This window comes from Elgaria multicarinata, chromosome 11, assembly GCF_023053635.1.
Source record: "Elgaria multicarinata webbii isolate HBS135686 ecotype San Diego chromosome 11, rElgMul1.1.pri, whole genome shotgun sequence".
NCBI lineage: Eukaryota > Metazoa > Chordata > Lepidosauria > Squamata > Anguidae > Elgaria > Elgaria multicarinata.
Genome location: NC_086181.1, coordinates 30,721,154 through 30,734,276, shown reverse-complemented (window position 1 = coordinate 30,734,276; position 13,123 = coordinate 30,721,154).

Here is a 13,123-nt window from a genome sequence, read left to right as displayed (position 1 = left end):
TTTCTCAGATAAGCCCTGTCTGTCTGCGCGTCCGGCAGGGGCGGGGGGAATGGAGAAATGGACATTCTGGTCTTGCAGGGATCCTGTTGCCTTGGTTTTGTCGCTTACTCGGTAATATTTCTTTCTTTTCTCTTTGAAGGCTGCTGTTTGGCTCAGGAAGAAACTATACTGACATGTAAGAACGTGCCAAGGCTGAATATGGTGGGAATGTTACTCCATTTGACCTTAGGAGCTTTTAAATGGGCACTCATAGGCCTTAGCTAGACCAGGCTAGACCCCGGGGTGAACCTCAGGATCATCCCTGTGCGTCCACATGACGCACCGGGGATCCCGGGATCAGGGAGGGATCATACTTTCCTTGCCCCTGGATAGAGACCTCCCCTTTGGGCCCGCTTTTTCCATGGTCCCGTTTCCACTGCTTGACCCTGCTCTGCGCGATTACTTGCGCGGAGCTGGGAGCTGCACGCATCGGGGGTAGGATGGGGGGAGCGGGGAAATTAATTTAAATTTAAAAAACCACTTACCTTTGCGCATGACCGTTCGTGTGCTGCCGGTCCTTTAAGGAAAAAAATGGCGGGCGCGACGCCTCTCTTCCTGAGGTCATCGTGCCTTATGTGTAAACGAAGGAGGGATCTTGCATTAATCACAACGCAAGATCTTCACTCCTCCTTCCTGGACTTTCAGGTAGGTCTAGCTAAGGCCATAGAGAGCTTTTTTACCTGAGGCTGTGCGTTTGTCATTTCCTACTCACTGCTGTTTTGGGGTTCTTTAGATGCTGTCCTGTTCCTCAAGTTTCACTTCTGGAATGGAACCAAGAGGAGATGCTGCAGATTAACAGCCTCATGTAGAGAATTTTCCTTTTCATGAAGTGATACATGCATTATCCAATACTTTGTGCATTTTGTTGTTTATTCGTTCAGTCGCTTCCGACTCTTCGTGACTTCATGGACCAGCCCACGCCAGAGCTTTCTGTCGGCCGTCGCCACCCCTAGCTCCCCCAAGGTCAAGTCTGTCACCTCCAGAATATCATCCATCCATCTTGCCCTTGGTCGGCCCCTCTTCCTTTTGCCTTCCACTTTCCCTAGCATCAGCCTCTTCTCCAGGGTATCCTGTCTTCTCATTATGTGGCCAAAGTACTTCAGTTTTGCCTTTAATACCATTCCCTCAAGTGATCAATCTGGCTTTATTTCCTGGAGTATGGACTGGTTTGATCTTCTTGCAGTCCAAGGCACTCTCAGGATTTTCTTCCAACACCACAGTTCAAAAGCATCTACCTTCCTTCGCTCAGCTTTCCTTATGGTCCAGCTCTCGCAGCCATAGGTTACTACGGGGAATACCATTGCTTTAACTATGCTGACCTTTGTTGTCAGTGTGGTGTCTCTGCTCTTAACTATTTTATCAAGATTTGTCATTGCTCTCCTCCCAAGAAGTAAACGTCTTCTGATTTCTTGGCTGCAGTCAGCATCTGCAGTAATCTTTGCGCCCAGAAATACAAAGTCTGTCACTGCCTCCATGTTTTCTCCCTCTATTTGCCAGTTATCAATCAAGCTGGTTGCCATAATCTTGGTTTTTTTGAGGTTTAACTGCAACCCAGCTTTTGCACTTTCTTCTTTCACCTTCATCATAAGGCTCCTCAGCTCCACCTTGCTTTGCGCAACTGGTGTGCATGGGGTTGCCCAGGCGGTGTGTCTTTCTGCCGGAAGCCATGTTTCAAAGAGGTCCCCCGAAGGCTAATATCACCTCGTAAGAACCTCCTCTGGCCAACATCACCACAAAGCCCCACCAATGTTGGAGCTTGAGGAGTGTCTCCTCATTCCCACCCCTATCACCTGCAACGGCCCTCACCTGGTCAGGCAAGCTGAACATGGAGTAGGGCATCAGTGTCTCTTGGCCAGATACCAAAGACGGCAGGGCTCCTGCAGCTTTAACTATTGTGATGAAGGGGGAATTTCACCAGGTGCTGCATGCATACAAATGACTCCTGCTGAAATTCTCTTTTCTATACAACTGTTAAAGGTACAGGAGCCCTGTCCTCCTTTCCATATGGTCACCCTAGAGATAGTAAGCCTATATACATCAATTGCTGGGGAACATGGGTGAGAGGGTGCTGTGGCACCACGTCCTGCTTGTGGGTCCCTGCCGGATGGCTGGTTGGCCAGTGTGTGAACAGAGTGCTGGACTAGATGGACCCTTGGTCTGACCTGCAGGGCTCTTCTTGTGTTCTTAAGCCACTGAACTCAGAGGCTTCCATGTATCCAATGCGGTGCCAGGTTGAAGCTAGCAGGACAGGAAGAACAGGGGAGGTGATCTTTGCCTACTTGTTCTCTGATCGTTGCAGGTTTTTCTAGACAGATTATAAACTCCATCCGACGAGCGTTTTATTGCACGTTCGTTACTGGGCACTCACGGAGTTTGCTCAGGTCCCTCACATGACATCGCCTGCCTCACACGCCCCTCCCGCCCCTTCTGGCCTTCCTTGCGCGACAAAAAAAACCCTCGTTAAGTCCGATTTTTTTAAAACTCGGAATTGCTGCTCTCTCCTGCCTCGTGCTCGCTGTGTACTTCCTCTTTTGAAAAGAGGAGGTAACTGAGGAATGAAAACTCGGGCGGAGAAGTGAAGGTAGGGAGCGTGTTAACCCCAGGTGTGATGGAGTTTTTTATTTTTGCACATCTGGCGAATGCACTTCGGAAGGGGGAGGGAAGGAGGCAGGAGGAGCTCAGGATAACTCATATCCAGGCCTCTCTGGTCTCCTTCCCTCCTCACCCACTGGAATGCCTCCATTTCCCCCTCTCCAAGGTCAAATTTTCCAACCTTGGAGAGGCAGCCAATGCGGTTTTCTCCACACCAGCTGTGAAGGGGTTGGAGGGGGGGTTTTCAGATCTCTGACAACCCTTTCTAAAGTCAGAGCGCTGTCACCAATTTTGGAAGGCTGGATCCCACTGTCCTGCAGCCCATAAGACCACATCTAGGGGCCATAGGATTGCACCCGTAACAGGACAATAAACTCTTATAATGGTCTGGTAGAGCGGGTCTGGTATATATAAGAACATAAGAAGTCCCCTGCTGGATCAGACCAAAGGTCCATCTAGACCAGCACACTGTTCACACAGTGGCCAACCAGCTGTTGACCAGGGATGAACAAGCAGGACACGGTGCAACAGCACCCTCCCACCCAAGTGCCCCAGCAAATGGTGTATATAGGCTTGCTGCCTCTGCTACTGATCACCATGCCTAAAAATAAAATAAAAAATGGGCAGCATTTTGTATGGAATGTTTCAGGTTTTGTATGACCTCTAACAATCATCCTGTGGTGGATGAATTTGTCCATTAATAAATGGCCCGAAAGCTTCTGACACCAAACCTTAGTAGATAGGCCCGCCAAATGTTTTCCCGTTAGGTTGTAATTGCTCCTCTTTCAGCTACTTAAGCGCGTAAAATAAATCCTTTACTCCGTGTAAACCATAACTCCTCATTGTGACGGTTGTAGAATTGCAAGGTGCATAGCTTGGGAGTACTCCTAGATCCATCCTTGGCCCGATCTACACCAAGCAGGATACGGCACTTTGAAAATGGTTTGAAAACTCTATGTGGAGTGAGTCCCAACAGTTGTCACTGCTGTAATAAACCATTTTAAAACAGCAGTGTGGATTCTGCCCTTGTCACTGGAGGCCCAAGTGGAAGTTGCAGCTAGTGCAAAATGTAGCAGCTAGACTGCTGATTGGAGCATCACGGAAATACCGTATAACACCAGTCTGAAAGGTGTTGGCAATGACATTTAAAGCCTTGCACGGCTTGGGACGTTGATACTCGAGGAAGCACCTCTCCCTCTATATGCCTGCCTGAGATTTGAGATCTGTTGGAGAAGTCCTCCTCTGCGTCCCACCAATGTGAAACATTGCATTATGGTGGGACATAGGAGAGAGCTTTCTCTATTGTGGCACCCCGGTTGTGGAATGCCCACCTGGCACCAACACTGGCATTGTTTTGACACCAAGGGGGAATCCGCACGTCGTTCCGAGATCGCTTCTAAGCGACCCCAGTGCGGCGTGAAAGCGAGCGTGTAACTTGCCTTTTGATGAGCCGACAAAGAGATGTCCCTCCTGCCGCCGCCCCCGCCACCCCCCAACTCCCTCCTCGCCGAGCGGCAAGGAGAGCTCGGCTGAAGAAGGCGGGGTTGAGAGTGGAAGAAGCTCTCCACCCTGCCTTCTTCCCCCGAGCTCTCCTTTCCAGCCAGCGAGGAGGGAGTTGGGGGGCGGCGGGGGCGGCGGCGGGAAGGACGTCTCTTCGTCGGCTCTTCAAAAGGCAAGTTACACGCTCGCTTTCACGCCGCACTGGGGTCACTTAGAAGCGATCTCGGAACGACATGCGGATTCCCCGCAAGTTAGAACATGGCTTTTTATCAAAGCCTTTGAGGGCTAAATTTGCTTAAAAGCTGCAGTGAAGTTTTACATTTTTTTTATAGCTTTTAAATTTTCTACTGGTTTTAGCTTGTTAATGGTTTAATATGTTTTCAGCTGTGTACATTATTTAATATAATAATAATAATAATAATAATAATAATAATAATAATAATAATAATATAGTTATTTATTTGTTATCCGCCTCTCCCTCTGGATCGAGGCGGGGTACAACACTAATAAAAACACCATAAAATACGTAAAACTAATTCAAACGTTTAAAACTAGTGCATCATTAAAAGCAGCACACCATTAAAAAAGGCATCTTAAAATTCAGCTGGGTAGGCCTGCTGGGAGAGACTAGTCTTTATGGCTTTCTTAAATTCTGGAAGACTGTTAAGGTGATGAATCTCTCCTGGCAAGCCTTTCCACAAACTGGGAGTGGCAGAAGAAAAGGTCCTTTGGGTAATAGTTGTCAGCCTTGTTTCTGTTGGCTGGAGTAAATTCTTCCCAGAGGACCTGAGTGTGCGGGCGGGTTGTACGGGAGAAGGTGATCCCGCAGGTAGCCTGGACCCAAACCATTTAGGGCTTTAAAGGTGATAACCAACGCTTTATACTTTGGCCGGAAACTAATTGGCAGCCAGTAAAGAGATTTTAAAACTGGTGTAACGTGGTCCCCCCTAGGTGTATCGGTGACCAGCCTGGCTGCCATACTTTGAACTAGTTGAAGTTTCCGGACTAGGCACAAAGGTAGCCCTATGTAGAGCACACTGCAGAAGTCGATCCTCGAAGTTACCAGTGTGTTTTATTGTTTTATACTCGTTTATATTTTCTATGTATGTTGTCATATACAGATGTTTTAATAAATAATATTTCTTAACGTTCTCCTCTCCTAAACTTCTAATACTGTAATTTGATCTTCTTCCTTTGTTCAACTAGTGACTTCCTACAGGCTCCACTCATCGGCATGCGTCCTAACTGGAGAGTCTTGCGAGGAGAAGATGTCTCCATCTTTTGTTTGATACCTCCCATATGGTGCTCTAATGATTACATGTATTACTTTCTTGAGAAAGATGGCCCAAACGGCACTAAAGAGCTCTATCGAGCGAATTCACCTGAGTTTACCAACACTAATATGAGCAAAGAACATGGAGGGATGTACACCTGTTACTATGAAAAATTCATTGTCCGGTCAAAGAGCAGCCAACCTTTGGAACTGCTAGTAATAGGTAAGAAGCTGATCTCAGAGTCTTGCTGAGCGTTCTGACAGATGCATCCTAAAGACAATTGTGCAGTCTTCCATGCAAGGGGGAGGGAATGTGCATGGGGACAGATGAAAGTGCTCTTGCAAAAATAGGGTGACCAGGGGATCCTCTACACCAAGCAGGATATTCCTCTATGACAGCGGTATGAAAGTGGTATATAAAAGGCAGGAGCCACACTACTGCTTTATAGTGGTATAAAAGTGCACTGCAGGATCTACACTACTGCTTTATAGTGGTACCAAAGTGCACTGACAACTGTTGGGGCCCATTGACACATCTACACCAAGCAGGATATAACACTCTGAAAGTGATATGAAAGTGGTATATGGTATATGTCAATGGGCCCCAACACTTGTCAGTGCACTTCAATACCGCTATAAAGCAGTAGTGTGGCTCCTGCGTTTTATATACAGCTTTCATACCGCTTCCATAGTGAAATATCCTGCTTGGTGTAGATGATCCCCATATGAAAAGGAGGACAGTTGCATAGAAAAGGGAATTTCAGCAGGTGTCTTTTGTATGCATGCAGCACCTGGTGAAATTTCCTCTTCATCACCACAGTTAAAGCTGCAGGAGTTATACTGCAGGAGCTATACTACAGATTTAAAAGAGGGCAGGGCACCTGCAGCTTTAACTGTGGTGATGAAGAGGAAATTTCCCCAGGTTCCCCATATATACAAATGACACCTGCTGAAATTCCCTTTTCAATACAACTGTTAAAGATATAGGAGCCCCCCAGTCCTCCTTTTCATATGGTCACCCTAGCACTTTTAGTGCAATGCAATAATCAACCAAGAATTTTGCATCAGTGTGCGGCCGAGATATGAGGACTTTCACCTGAGTGTAGGGATGGGTGAAACTATTTCCAATTCAGGTCACTTCACACTTTTTTCCACCCATAATTATCTTGTATTTCTGCACTAATCAGGGTTCAAGCGTAATGTTCATCAGGTGCACCTGAGGAGGTAAGCGTTAGTTCACAACAGCTTATGCCATGATGATAGTGCCACAAGCCTCTTTCTTTTATTTTTTTAATCTGTAGTTACATTTCCTATAATTCTCAAATTATAACACTAGGACTTTTCTACTCTACTTCAAGCTTATTTATTTGTGACACTTGCATACCACTGAATTTTAAGAAATCCCTCAGCGGTTCACAATAAATATTAAAATACATTTAAACACAATACCAAAAAACGCAACATCAAAACACAAAATTAAAAACACTAGCAACTACAGTAAAAACAATTCAAGGAGCAGTAAAATAAAGTGGCATGATTAATTACTGCCCAGGGAAAGTCTGGATGAACAAATGTGTTTTCAGGAGGTATGTAAAAGGTATGTAAACATTTTCTGCCTTCCAAATTGCATGGGGAAGGGTTTTCAAGAGGGGGAGGGCTACCACAAGGAAGGCCCGCCATCGGGGTTCTCCATGGCAATTTGGAATGACCAGCCAGGCCTCCAAGGTCCAGGTTGTACATTAATTGAGATCATTTTATCTCTTGTTGTTCCTGTTCCACAGTCAGCTTTGCACAGTCAGCTTTGCACACCTGCTCCCCCCCCCCCCCCCCGCAAAAAAACCCTCTTCAGCCTCTTCCTTGTTGTAAGTGTGCAAGTTTCTTCTGGTAATTTTCATCCATTCTAACCTCAGGAACCCTTTCACCCTATTGTATGATTTTATATAACATCACCCAGGGCAATTGAACTTGCTGCCCCAGTGCAAACACCCTAAACTTAAGCTGAGTGTTGGGAGGATGCCTTACATTGGCATCTCCACCAGAGGTCCAAGCTCATTGCTTCATGCTTCTTCTCAGCTTCTCCTCTTAAAGGTATGTTGAGGAGGTACCTGTGGCGTTACACCCCACAAGTCAATTCCAAATGTATGTCTGCAGTTTGTAAGTCTGTGGTTTTTAGAATGCTGGCCTGAGAGGGCGGAGTTTGAATGTCTTGGGAGTGGGGAGGAGTGATATATAAGGGAATGACTGAGGGGATTGAGAGTTCTTGTTCTTTTGGAGAGAACTTTTTCAGGGAGACTTGTTGGGTACTCTTAGAGTCTGTGGTGCTCTCTGTATTTATGGTGCTTGAGTTCTGGGAAATTTGAGAGTCAGTGTAGTGAGTGGTGTCTTTGGAGTGTGGTGTGCACGTAGTGGAAGTATATTAATCAATACTGATAATAAAGAAAGTTCAAGAGTGATTGTGTGAGAAAAAGGAAAGCGCGAATGTGAGAGTGACAGGATTGTATGGAAGGTTTCAAAAAGGTTTTTAAATGTTGTTATTTGAAACAAAGCTTATGAACTTTTAAAAATAAATTTTGATTGTTTGTTTTAAAACCACCACAAAAATCCCACGTGTCTGTTTGGCGTTTATCATCTTAAGTTTACACATTCAGCACCCACTCTGACAATTATTCACCTAAGCAGATATAACTCACAGCGCATTATTATATATATTAAAATCCATTCTCCATTTTAAACCCCTTTCTCCACACAGTTTGGAGGAAGGTGGGTTTTATCCCTTGCCTCCGGCGTATCAAGCGGTGGTGCTTAGCTTGAGCAGGGAGTAGCCTCGGCCGGGTCTGGTGTTCAGAGCCTGTGTCGCCCCATAATAAGTGGTGGCAGACGTGAGGTCTGGTGTTCAGAGCCTGTGTCGTGGCAGTACCTGGCCATCTCACCTTGGCTGGGCAGGGTTAGATGTGATGCTATCTGCTGGACCTAAGGCTAACTCCCTTTCAACATCCCCTCATGCCAGTTCCCAGTGAGAAGTTGGTTGGATAAGCATCTAGGGAAGGGTGAGAACTGCAACATGTCTTGGAGCACACACCTTGATTATGACAATTTATACACCATGCTCTCTTCCTTCTGCTGCAGATCCTGATCTACCCAAGCCTAAGATCTCCTTCCATCCTAGCAACAAGGCAGTCATTGGAAGCAACGTCACTGTTCAGTGCTCGGCCACAGGGCTGATCAAAAGCTTCTTCCTTCATATGATATTTGGTGACTGGGCACCAATACCAATGCAGAAAAATGGGAACGTTGGGACCTTTGCCCTTAGCAATGTGAGCAGATCAACTGACCAGTTGTACCGCTGCAGCTACGCACCCAAGTCAGAGTTTTTCATCTCATCAAGGCTCACCAACCCTGTGATGCTATTTACAATAAGTGAGAATCCTAATTCAGCAACCTGAATAACTTGGGAGACCCACATTGGTATAACGTTGCTCACTTTCCTTAGGGCCAAACTAGATCTCCCCATTATGGATGGGAGAGAAATTGGTTTCAGTTTGGTTTTGACCAGAATGTATCGAATTCACATTTCTTGGAACTGAACACAGACCCGAATGCAATCTGCAGTCTGAAGTCTGTATATTTCTGAACTGGTGATGAAATTCATGCCTCGTGTGGCGCAGAGCGGTAAAGCAGCAGTTTCTGCAGCTGAAACTCTCCCCACGGCCTGAGTTCAATCCCAGCGGAAGCTGGTTTCAGGCAGCCAGCTCGGGTCGACTCAGCCTTCCATCCTCCTGAGGTCGGTAAAATGAGTACCCAGTTAGCTGGGGGAAAGGTAATCACGGCCGGGGAAGGCAACGGCAAACCACCCCGCTATAAGGCCTGCCAAGAAAACATCAGCGAAAGCTGGCGTCCCTCCAAGAGTCATTAATGACTCAGTGCTTGCATGAGAGGTTCCTTTCCTTTCCTAAAGTATTGCACTAAAATAATGCGTACATTTGAAAAAAGGGCATGGAAAAATTGCACAACTGATGCATATATCTGGAAAAATACACGCTTAAATACGCATGCATTTTCATTCAAAAGTGTGTGTGGGGAGAACCCATCACAGGCCTTAGCTAGACCTACCTTTTATTCCATGACAGAGGAGGGAAAACCCTACGATGTGATTATCGCAAGATCCCTCCTCTGTTTACACGTGAGATGCGATGACCTCAGGAGGAGAGCTGTTGCGCCCGCCATTTTTATTTTTAAAGGGGAAGGAACGTATGAACGCTCGTGCACTAAGGGTAAGGTTTTTTTTAAAAAAATAGTTTAAATTCCCACTCCCCCCACCCTACCCCCGATGGGCGTAGCGCTCCTGAGGAGTGCTGTGCCTGGTGAGGAATCGCGCGGAGCTGGGTAAACCCGCAGCAACGAGCCACATGTTCCGTGGTCTCGGGTTCAGCCCGGGACCGCAGAAAAACCGGGTCCAAAGTGTAGGGCGAGATCTCAGGGCAAGGGAGGGATCATCCCTCCCTGATCCCAGGATCCCCTGTGCGTCATGTGGATGCACAGGGACGATCCTGGGGTTCGCCCCGGGATAAAGCCCTGTCTAGCTAAGGCCACAGTCTGATATGGACACAAGGAGGAATGCACTTCTCGCTGCCCCTCTCTCCCATGGGTGGTATGATACCAGATGGGGGCATGGCCATGTTGAATTGGCAAAGTCTGAAAGGGAGCCCTGCTCATATTCAATCCTAGCAATCGTAAGGTAGGATCCACAACCATGTGGAGAGTTCTACTTGTGTGCAACCAAAGATGAGTAGACCGTCTGTTCAGATCTTGGTGATTCAATAGCACAATGTGCTGTGCTCCTGTCTTTGTGCATGGAAATGCCAGACGTTGGTGGATGCCTGTGGCAGCTGAGGGGGAACAACAGATGCTTCCCTCTCCTTTCGTGTTCCTCTGGCACAAGGAAGCACAGGGTGGTAGCATTCACTCTCCCATCTCTTTCATTTTCTTGCAGTTCCCAGCTTACCCAGACCCACAATCTTCTTGAGTGCTTCTGAGGGGGTACCCTTCGGAGGAAATATAGTTATCTATTGCCGAACCAAAACAGGATCCCTCAAGGAATTCTCTCTTCATAAGGTTGGAGGCCAGATGCCTGATAAGCTCATGGAAATGAATAGGACTGCGGCCAAGTTCACCATCAGGAATGCAAGACGGAAGGATGTAGGCATATACAGCTGCACTTATTGTACATATGATGCAGTCTGCTCACAGCCCAGCAATCCGGTAAAATTGCTGATTCAAGGTAATGAAGATGGCTTCGTACGCAACCGTCAATGTCATGCTTTAGCGTGACACTTGGGTTGAATTGTTGCTGCCAAGTCTGCTGTGTCTTCTGTACATGGATAATGAGGTTATTCGTTCAGTGCAGTTGTAGGGATACATTAATGGATGGTCTCTACTGGACGGAGGATCCATTGTGAGCACTGGAGGAAGCAAAACCCAAAATCTCTTTTCTAAAGATTCTCCAGAGCAATTTCAGTCTGAAATTGGGTAGAGGGGAACCACTGACAAACTTGGGGGGGGGGGAATTATCATTGAATTTCAGGAAGTGTGACCTGAAAATCAATGAGAATTTTTCTCCTCACTGAGAAGCTGCCAAAATGGCTGCTCTGAATTCATGAGTGTTTGGAGTTGCCCCATGGACCAACAAATTCTTCCAGGGTGGCAGCATGCTTTTCCCTCCTGGAGCGAGACCAAACCAGTCTGAGAGTTGCCATGTATGAGGATGGTGAACTGAGAGTTTGAGCTTTATCACACCAGTGTTATACTGTGCGATCACTGCGAATTGCGTGCAAAGGACTCTGAAGTCTTCCATCTTCTAATCTGCCTTGACTGTGAAGTACTCCTATGCATCCTGCCTTAATTGTGCTATAAAGCCAAAAGGCCAGACCTATTTTGCTACTAGTTTTGGAGCGAATCATTTGTTGTTTTCCGAGCGGCCACTGGGGGTGCAGGAGCAGGATTTGATACACTTAAGCTTCAAATTAAACAAATGCTTACATCTGTGTAAATTTTAAAGATAAAGACATCAAAATTGGCACAGTAATAGATATTAAAGAGAGCTTTAAGCATACCAAATTTGATTTGGATTGGGTCATTTGTTGATTTTTTATGATTTTTTACATCCCCTCCCTTAAACCCATTTCCTGGTATGCAAAGGATCTTAGGAGCGCTGCCGCCCGGGGTGTGATTTAGCTAGCAACGACGGCAGCTAAACGCTGTAGGGGATAATTCGAGGGAAACAGGTACGTGGGATGAAGCTGTACAGCACCATGTACATTGATGGTGCTATATAAATAAATAAATAAATAATAATAATAATAATAACAATATACTACCAAGTGCATATTTTGATTGCATGCTTTGATAATGAACTGGGCTTCTTGTGTTTTTGAATGCTTAAAAATCCACTCAACGTATTTTCAGCATTGAGAAGAATCCGTTTTGTACATTTTGCAACAGAATTACAAACGCCCGCCTTCTGTTCACAGATCCTGACCTACCCAGGCCAAATATCTCCCTGAGCTCTAGTGGAATGGCAGTTCTGGGAACCAACATCACAATCCGGTGCTGGAGTAAAGGTCCAATCAAGAAGTTCTTTCTTCATAAGGTTGGAGCTCAAGGGATACCACTCTCCGTGGAGCCAGACGGGGACGTGGCAAAGTTCATCATCAGTGACCTCAGCGGGGAGAATCGAGGAATCTACCATTGCACCTACAGCCCTCTCTCAAGGACTTTCGTTTCCTCAAAGGCCAGCCATGATCTTCACTTGTACCTCTTAGGTATTCAGCATCTGCCCCGTCCCCCAGTGTTGAAGTGGAGGCAGAACTTACACAGTTGAAGGACTGGGATTTTTTGATTAGCAGATATAATTATGTCTTGTCACCCACTTCAGGCTTCCCTATACCCTATGGGTGTAGCTACACTCTTCACAGTAGAGGAGGGGGAAAATGGATTTTCCCAGCAACAGTAGATCACTGTATAGGGTGACTATATGAAAAGGAGGGCAGGGCTCCTGTATCTTTAACAGTTGCATAGAAAAGGGAATTTCAGCAGGTGTCATTTGTATATACGGAGAACCTAGTGAAATTCCCTCTTCATCACCACAGTTAAAGGTGCAGGTGCCCTGTCCTCTTTTCTATCTGGTCACTCCAGTATAGCTCCTGCAGGTTTAACTGTTGTGATGAAGAGGGAATTTCACCAGGTTCTCCATATATACAAACGACACCTGCTGAAATTCCTTTTTCCATGCAACTGTTAAAGATACGGGAGCCCTGTCCTCCTTTTCATAAGGTCACCCTATCACTGTGCCCTATCCCATTTGTAATGCAAAGTGCTTTGGGATGGCTCAGTTAAGACCCATTGATTCTACAAAGGCCTGCTGCTGGAGGAGAGGAAAAGTGCTACAAGTGGACATGAAGGTGTCTTGTTATTTGCATTAATTGTATGTTAGAAAGTATTGTGGTTCCATTTTGTTTAAAGGGGAGCCCATCCCTCCTGTCACGACTCAGCTTGTCTCAAAATGTTCCACTTTCCTTTAAAAAGTTGTCTTTAGGATTTGCTTTTCTTTTGTAATGGTGATATTTCAGGGCCTAAGGATCTCCCTGCCACTATGACTCAGAGTCCCGCAATATATAGAACGTATATCTGTGCCTGAATTGATGTTTTCAGGAAGGGAGCCTG